Source organism: Castor canadensis, chromosome 14 (genome assembly GCF_047511655.1).
Source record: "Castor canadensis chromosome 14, mCasCan1.hap1v2, whole genome shotgun sequence".
In the NCBI taxonomy this organism is placed as follows: domain Eukaryota; kingdom Metazoa; phylum Chordata; class Mammalia; order Rodentia; family Castoridae; genus Castor; species Castor canadensis.
Genome location: NC_133399.1, coordinates 12,602,191 through 12,610,507, shown reverse-complemented (window position 1 = coordinate 12,610,507; position 8,317 = coordinate 12,602,191). Strand labels below are relative to the sequence as shown.

Genomic DNA, 8,317 nt, shown 5'->3' with positions numbered 1-8,317 from the left:
AAACAAAATAAAATCTTTGGACCAGAAAGTCACAGTGGATGCCATTTACATAAAAGATGTTTAAACTATGGTATTCAGGACACTACACTGCTAACACATAAAAAAGTGTATCATGGAAAAGGAAAGCACTTTCTCAGGCTGACATGTATACATACAATTGAAGAAGGCAGGGAACAATGCTGATAGAATTTACAATCTTTCAATACATGATGCAGCTATGAACTGATACTTAATGGGAATAGTGTATTCCCATCTACTGCATAGGCATTAATCAAACTGTAAATAGAAATGAGAGAGATAAAACTTAAACGCTATAAGAAAGTGTCAAATGCACTTTGGGTGTAATAACAGTTTCTTCATGAGGAGAAAAATGCTCCATGAGAAACAGAGATATTTAATTGTATAAAAATTACTGGAGCTAAAAGACAAATAATAAAGTAGAACAAACATTTTTGTAATATATCCCCTAAAAAGTACTAGTACACAGAGTAAAAGTGAATCAAAACAGAATTGCCTCTGAAGGTTTTAGCTGGCCCTCTGTCCTGGACTCACCAGATCTGCTTCCTGTCCAACATAAGTAACCTCTGTCACATGCTCCCACAGCTATAATATTCTGCCTCACCATGGGTCCAGAATCAGTAGTGGCAAACACTATAGGGGACTGTATCTATAAAATCATGATCCAAAACAAAAAATTCTTCTCTTTAGGTTAGGGTGAAGGTTCAAAGTTTGGAAGTCAGAGGACAGCCCAGGATACCATCAAAATCAAAACAAAATAATAAATAGATGAATAAATCTTCCATTTAAGTTGTGTATGTCATACATTTATCACAGCATCTGAGAAAAGTAACCAATACACCTCTGCTGTGTACATAAAGTAAGAAGGCATGCAGTAAAACCATTTACTTCCTGACACTCAGTACCAAAAATACTTCCATACCAAATGAGCAAAAACACCCATTTCTTGAGTCTGAGAAAGTAAAATAGACAAATATGCTGTGAGACTGTAGTAGCAAAGGAGTATGACTAGCTTGTGGAAGAGATGGCATTTTAGCTCGAGGACTTGAAAGCAGAGTTTTTTAGTCAATGTTAGAGCATCATTCTTGGAGCAGAAAACAGGTGAGCGAAGGCATGAAGGTGAGCTGGGCATGGATGGAGTGAAAACAGAAAATACAGACCATGGATGCATACTAAAGGAGTTGAAGATCCATAGGTAATGGTCACAATTGGGCCAAGAAGAGGCCAGGTAAAAGGCCCAGGCACTGTGTGGGTCAGTACAGATTCCAGGTGGAATCAGACAGTAATGTCAGTTTTCTCCCTAGGTGTATTCCGCCATGTGTCTAGTTTATTAGAGAAACAGAACTAAGCTCATGGATGTTCATTCACGGCACCTTTTGTCAGCTCATCGTTAATCTGTAAAGGACCTGATAGAACAAAGGAATGTTCAACAAAGGAATGCTGGGCAGCTCAGTGATCTTGTCCTTCACTGATGCTTAGGAAACCCACAGGCCTGAGAGGAAGAGGAGCCAGGAGTCAGGCCTAAGGGCAAAGTGGACATGGCCTGGGTTCAGTTTGCTACTTCTCACAGTCCTACTTCTCCTGATGTTCGCCCTATGGGAGGCAATTCTCGTGTTCCCAGTGGAGCTTCCTGACATAACTTCAGAATCCTGGTGTTGCTGGTCCCCCTGTAATCCCACTTGTGTGAAAAGACACAGATAACATTAACTTGAATAAATGTCCCATCATTTGCTCAAGGTTAACTAACCTGACCTTGCCCCAGCAAAGCAAGAGTCAAATCTCTTGAACATTTAAGTTTCCAAAGGAAACTCTAACATCAGATTACATATCAGAGTAGTAACCTGGTCAAACTCACTCACTTTACAGGAGAAAGTGAGGCCCAGAAATAAGAAATAATGAAATCAAGTGTCATCAGCATGATACCATTTCTGATTAACCTCTGGTTATCTCTTGAAACTGACGGATACAGTCTGAGTCTGAAGACAGCTCTGTGAAGTTGGCCCAGGGATGTTTTTGTCCCTCTGTTTCCACACTGGCAAATGGTAAGTACATGTGGACATCAAGCCCAAAGCATGTAGACACCCATTCAATGTAGGTGCTTGGCTGAACAATCGAGTTCCTTCCACTTCCCAATACTCTCCATTCTTCTTGCTCAATCATTCATTCCAAACATATTTCCTGAGCCATGAATGTCAGATCTGGCCCCTCATAGCTAATGATTGGGAGCTATGGTGCCTGCTGGGAAACTTGTGTGGTGGTGGTGGTGCTGGACTGGTCTTGCCAACCCCAGTCCCACAGCATGGAGAATGGAATGTGAGGACCTTCCATGTCCTGTTTTGAGGTCATAACCTCCCATCACCTCCCTGTCTTCCCCCACCCATTCTCTCCACTTCATCATTTAGGGATTTTATGCAGGTTCTTCTATATCCACATGATCGATTATGTCATTGTTGAGTGATGGTTAATTCAGTTTTTAGTCCTTTTCCCTTGCCCAGAGATCTGGGGGGCATGGCTGAACATTCCAACCCTGTGACAATGACATACAAAAAATAACTTTAAATGCTCCAACCTTTAACCAATCTTTTTTCTTTCTAGCTACCTGAGAATTCCCTATTCTGAAGCTATCTAGGGCTTCCAGATGACCAGTCATCTCATCAGCATGAAAGAGACAGTCTACACTTCAGAGATTTCAAGGTCTGAGGAACCCCTTGGGTCAGAAACCTCAGACTAAGACATCTAGGGTGTAATATTCAAGAGTGCCCTCCATCAGCAGGTGGTGTGGCAGGTTCTGCAGAGTAGCAGCTAGGATCATGTCCTTGATATGATCCCAAGTTATAACCATGGGCTGGCAGAGTGGTTGCCTAGCAGGCCCTGGGTTCAAACCCCAGCACTGCCAGATACACCAAAGTTTTCAATGACTTTTTTTCTGCAGTACAGAGACTTAAACCCAGGGCCATGCACTTGCTAGGCAGGCGCTCTACCACTTGAGCTACCAGTATTGAGTGTTTTCAAGACAGGGTCTTGCGAACTATTTGCCCAGGCTGGCTTTAAACCACAGTCCTCTAGACCTGTGCCTCCTGAGTAGCTAGGATTATAGATGTGTCTTCTGCCTGATCTGGTCTGCCTCCTGAGTAACAAGGATTATAGGCCTGAGCCAAAGGTGCCCGGATGAAATGCATTATTAAGGTTTTGTTTGCTAATGATTCACCCGAAGACGTGTTGACTTTATGCTGTGTAAAAATTATTGAACATGGTTTGGGAACATGGTAGGATGCCTGGGTGGCAAGCCAGGTCTGAGTTCAAACACCAATAACTACCTCACACACACACACACACAGAGAGAGAGAGAGAGAGAGAGAGAGAGAGAGTCTCTAAAACTTTTGGTCATTCTCAGACTGAATTTCCTGCAATATGACACACGCACAATTATGTTCTAAACACTGGTATTCATGTCAGGTGCTGTAATAATGTCTCCCACACAGGTTTTCTGGCAAACACTGAATGTCTAAATCACATTTAGGAAGTTGTCTAGTTTTGATTCACAATGCTAGAGACCACAGGAAGCATGTTGGATTCTGGCTTTCCAGGCTTCAACTGGCACTTTGTTTTTGAGATGAGTGACTTGCCCTCTGCCTCAGGGAGGAAAGCCAATCTCTGACTGGTACCCTTGGGGAGCAGGAGTTGAACTTGGTCCTGTTTCCACCGTGCAGCAAAACACTTACTAATTCTTTGATGGAGGATCTACACCTGGACCATCTCAGAAGCCTTCCCAGCATCCTGCCTGTGGTGCACTACACAGTGGCAGTTCATGTTCACAGCAAGAGCAGAGTCCACACATGAAACTCTACGAAGAATGCCAGGGTAGAAGGATGCTGTGTGCCAATGTCCTCACTCTATAGTGTGTTCCATTCTTTTGCAATCTCAGAGAAAATGACATGAAAATAAACAAATGTGTGAAAGAAGATCCTTTTCCATTTTAAATTACTACACATAAAAGTTCTGTGAACTACTAAGTTCTATATTCTTGAAGAAGCAAGAGTCTGTTTAATACAGATCCTGAAAAAACACGCACGTGGACGTGGGAATGTTGGTAAGTAGCAGAAGAGTCAAAGCGGGCAGTTTTTTTCAGATATTATCCACTTGTTTCATACTAAGTTTGATGGTTTTTAGGGGACCAACTCATAATCCCATTGTGAGGCAAATGAAGTCCTACTCTTACAGACACCTCATAAATAGCTATGACTTTGTGAATGATACCCTGTCTCTTATGACAGTTCAGAGGGAGATTGCTACCTATACTTGATAAGCCACAAGAAGTGTCACACTCAAGATGTCCTCCTTTCACTGTTTATAAAGACTCCTGAGAACTATGAGTGACTTTCTGCCATTAGAAGAATGTGGGGCAACTAGAACTTTGTTCAGTCTTAACTTAATGCCAGCATCAAAACTTTGGTTGCCTTAGGTCCTCCTCCTGCACTCAATGGAGAACTGCAAAGAAAACTGGTTTGGGAAGACCCAAGTGTACAACAATATAATTCAGCAAGACTTTGCCAATTCTGTCTACACTTTTACTCTTAAATTACTTCTACAGTTCAGTTGGGCAAACTCCTTTGATCTACATGGCAAATTCTTGATGCCTGCTGATGATGGCATGTTTTTTCACATGCCAAATCTTATTGAATACCATCATGGGTTAGAACAAACTGGTGTTCAAGACTTTTGGATTGGTTATGTTCATTGTGGCACCCCTCCCAGTAGGGTAAAAGCATGAAATACTACGTTTGTTATGAAATGTACCAGAGACCAACTACCTTGAGTATGGGGCTGGCACTGCCTATGTCTTCTCCAGTGAAGTGGCTGACAAAGTCCATGAGGTGTTACAGGCACTGAATTCTATTCTTTATATAGATGATGTGTTCATGGGCCTCTGTGGCAAAAAAAAAGGGAATAGTAGCACTGTACCATATGTTTTTCCAGATGAAGGTAAAGCTCATTATCATCCTTGCATCTACATAAAAATGATGACATCTCGTGGACATGTTCAATACCTTCTGCATCTTTGGAAGGATGCTACAGATCCTAGGGGAAAATATTTCTAAGGGTTTTGTAAAAAATATTGCAGATTCATTAAGATAGTTCTCCTATGCAAATTGACCTATACAGACACATATCCTTGCAGGGCTGCATTTTTCTAATAGTACGTGAACACTCTGATATTTTCAATGTCACTGACTGGATGAAAATATTTACATGTTTGTCTATACCCTAAGTAAAATGAATGTGAAGGACAAAGAGAGATTCTGCAAGCACAATCTATCAAAATGTGTCTTTCATTATGGAAGCTATTCAATGTAACATCTGATTCATGGCCTAAAGTCATTTCAGAAGAATTCAAATTTTAAAAGGGATAATATGAGTGAAAAATCAAATGCAAAATTCAAGCTTTTGTGTAATTCCTCATGTATATATGAGATGTGGGTAAATTATGAAGAAACCTTAGTGTTAGAATAACAGCTTTTGAAAATACCAAGTGAATGGATATTACAGCATTTCAAAGAAATTAATGTACCTTATTTTTGCTAAAGAGCTCTTGGTGGAGGTAGTGGGGGTGTGGGGGTGTGGGAGCATTGCCAGAGAACAAAGTACATGAATCTGGTAAAAGTCTCTTGTTCTTAGGAGAGAGAGCAGGAAACTGTCTGCACTTTCATTGTAAAAGGCTGTGCTGCCTGTGAGGCTCAGCCTCAGAGCAATAGAGCTCTTGCCTAGCAAGGCTCAGACAAACACACAGAACACTAAAAGCCTCTTTCCTGTATAAATTATATAATATTAGTGTTTAAATACTTGTACTAATTAGTAAAATTAGCCCATCCCTTTCCAACATCATAAACCACAGTATTTTGTCCCAAGTTCAGAGTTTTAAATTTAGAGTAGTAAATCAAAGCTGTAGTATCTAAAGCAATCTATTCTTGACTCGAATAACTATCAGAGAGGATCTTTATCTTTTAAACATGTCAAACTTGAAAGTAGCATAAAAGTGATGTAGAAATTGCCAGAGACTGAAAACATTTGTAAAGCTGCGTATTCTTGGTTATTGAAGAGTTATTTATAAATAACTTATACTTATTTTACTAAACACAATAAAAACATGGTCATGATGCAAACAACTCACTACAGATGTCTGTTTCTAGGGACATTATATAATCTCTCAAAGCCAAAATAGTGACTTTAGCAAAAACAGTTGAACTGATTATGAAAACACTGGCTTCACAGGCACCTGTTAGAGAAAACTCAGATGCCTCATTCAAAAGATGATGCCCCAAACACACAAAAGACCAAACTAACAAAAATTTCTCAGGGTATACACCTGCATGAAGACATCTGTAATTTTACCAAGAATATATTCTTTTCTGTTTTGGCAGCACTGGGGTTTGAACTTACGGCTTCATGCCTCCTAGGCAGGCATTCTTGCCATTTGAGGCGCTCCACAAGCCTTTTTATGTGATTTTTTTGGAATAGGGTCTGCCACACTATTTTTTCAGGGCTGCCTTCATATCAGCATCCTTCTGAACCCAGCTCTTGAGCAGGTAGGATTATATGTTTCAGCCACCAGTTCCTGGCTACAGGTAGATTGTTAATGTTCACAGAAATCTTTTCTAAGTCTTTTCTATTTTGAAATTTGAGGTTTGTTTAAATTGCTTAGGAAATTTGGTATTTTTAACTATTATCAAGACTACAGTGTCAAACATTTAAGATGTAGTTTCTTTCAGAATAAATTCAGGGTTTTAGACCATTGCAGTTTAGATTTTCTGATGACTTTTAAAAACTGTAAAGAACAAAGGACTTTTGACAAAGTGGATTTATACTTAATCTTTATTAGTTAATTCTTAAATACCTATTTGCTTTAGGGCAGACTATACCCTGTGTATCTATACTTGGATCTGTTAAAATTTGCCATTGGTTGAAAACATCGGTAACTCTCTGGGCATCAAAATTATCTTGTTTACAATGGTATTTTGTGAAAGTTATTTCTGAATAGAACTCTGTGTTTATCTTTTTGGTTTTTGCTTAGAATGGAATGGAATAGGTTTGGACTTAGAGAGAATATGATGGCACTTTCTGTTTTTGTAAGAAGGGAGTTGCCAGATGATTTCTTCATCAGAATTAAAGTACTGAGAAGAACATTTGCAATTAGAAATTCCTTACTCTATTTGAAAGGAAGGAAAAACATTTTGGTGATATCTTTTTTTTAAGACAGGCTATCTTTTAAAAAAAAATGTCAACAAAGGGAAGATAAACAATTAGTATGGAGGGTCCCCTGAGTAAAAGATGGCTAAACACAGTGTTATTGTCAAAAACCTTTCGCCTCTTGTTTGATTAATTTTATAGCAAAATGTTAAGAATTTATACTTTTTGATTTTGCTCTTACATGGAAAATTAATTAGTGGGCTTTAAAAAAATCTATGATTTCCAACACACAACTTAAAAATTCACAAAGAAAAAAAAAACACCCAGCACAGAAAAGCAGTGGTGTAGTGGCCCAAGTGGTAGACCACTTGTCTAGCATGTGTTAAGGCCCTGAGTTCAAGCCCTAGTACCACAAAAAGAAATGAAAGAAAAAGAAACACCTTGCTCCTTGGGGAACTGAGCTAATCTGTGAATAAACTGAGACACAAATTTGATGTTTGTACTTGTCTTCTTACAAACCCCTCATGAAAAACTGAAGGGCGGTCTGTGGGAGATCCATGTGTTCCCAAAAGATGGCAATTAGCCAGGTAGAAATGCCCCCCTCCTTCCCAAGAAACATCTGTTCATACCAAAATCTACCTGCTGAAACATACTTCCCCATTGGCCATAAAAAAATATAAAACCTGCAGTCCAACTTGACTGGGGGAGAATTGGTTTTGGGGTTCCTCTGCATGACTCCATGTGGCCTTTCCTTTCTCTTCTCTGCAAATAAAACTTCTCTGACCTTTGCTGCTTGAGTCCACCTTTGATTTCCATCTAAGTGTGCAAGTACAAACCCTTGCTACCCAAGTATCGCAGCACATCAAAACCAGGGTGACCACGAAGGGACACTTCTTCTTCATCTGAGGCCAGTATAGGTTGTGCCAAACTGGAAGGGACTGCCTAGGAAGTGGCTGTGATCATCTGGCACTCTGGTGGAGTCCATCCTCCAGGTGAGCCCCCCTACTCCCATGGCTTAGCTATGGTGCAACTTTCAGGCTGACTTTAATCTCTCTTGCTTTTTAAAAAAAATTTTTATTTTTTTATTATTCTTATGTGCATACAATGCTTGGGT

General features: G+C 39.8%; 1 pseudogene; it reads left to right on the top strand.

Annotated features, from left to right (window-relative positions):
* Positions 1-4,081: 4,081 nt before the first annotated feature.
* Positions 4,082-5,213, top strand: LOC141416089 (lactosylceramide 1,3-N-acetyl-beta-D-glucosaminyltransferase-like; annotated as a pseudogene).
* Positions 5,214-8,317: the final 3,104 nt, after the last annotated feature.